Source organism: Bubalus kerabau, chromosome 7, assembly GCF_029407905.1.
Source record: "Bubalus kerabau isolate K-KA32 ecotype Philippines breed swamp buffalo chromosome 7, PCC_UOA_SB_1v2, whole genome shotgun sequence".
Taxonomy (NCBI): Eukaryota; Metazoa; Chordata; class Mammalia; order Artiodactyla; family Bovidae; genus Bubalus; species Bubalus kerabau.
The window spans coordinates 49,543,809-49,544,875 of record NC_073630.1 but is presented as its reverse complement, the minus strand read 5'-3'; positions in this window follow the sequence as shown (position 1 = coordinate 49,544,875).

Genomic DNA, 1,067 nt, shown 5'->3' with positions numbered 1-1,067 from the left:
CCACTTCCTGCTTCCAGTAGGTGTCTGAAAATTAAGTAAAGCTTGTCAGTGGACATTGGAGAGTGTTCACCACATGGTTGTAAACACCATTCCCTTCATTTGTTCCCTCACTCATTCTTTCCATTTCTCATTCTATCCATCCAAAATCCTGACGAGTTCCCCTGGATGTCAAGCCCAGGCTGCTGGGGTGGGCTCCGCCCACAGCCCTGCATCCCAGTCAGACCATCTCTCAAATGTATGCTTAGCTTTGCTGACTCTGCACCTGTGTCTGAATCCCAGGCATTTTTCACAGCTCTCTTGAAATGTCAGCTATTCCATCAATGAAAGTTGTCATTATTCTGACCTCTGCCAGTTTCCGGCATTCACTAGGTACCTCGCATACGGTATTCCCCAACAACAACAAAGGGGAAGTTTTATCATCCTTCCTGAAACCTGTGCTCCTCCTCCTGGACAGTGTAGTTCTCTGGAAAGTTTCCTGCACAGCATACGTTTAGGAAAGTATATGAAATTGTGCAGCTCAAGGAAGTATTAAAAATCTCACTACACCCATGTAACTTGCACCCCCCCCCAAAAAAAAATATATATATATATATATAGAACGTAGCGCCTTGAAGACCTCCTGTATTTCTTTCCCATCACTACCCCACTGCTTCTTCCTAAGAGCAGTCTCTACCCTGAATCCTGATTCCATGGCTTAATTTACCCTGTTTCTATTCATCTAAATGGAATCTCAAAGTACTCTTGCAGCTTGCTTTTGTTCATTCTGCATCGCTTGCGAGATCATTGCATTGTTGTTCTTCTCACTGCTGTATTGTATTCTATTGTGTGAATGTATCAGTTTACTCTTTGTACTGTGGATGGGCATTTGGGGAGTTTCCAGAGCTGCTGCGTTTTAGTCCATGCCTCTTGGTGGCTTTACAGATGCATTTCTACTGCATAAATAAATAGTAGAAATGCAGGGACACAGGGTTTACATGTGCCCAGTGTCAGTAGATACCCTGAACCTTGTTTAAGGCCCTTTTAATACTCCACATTATTTTATCTGTGAATTTACATCATTTTTCCTT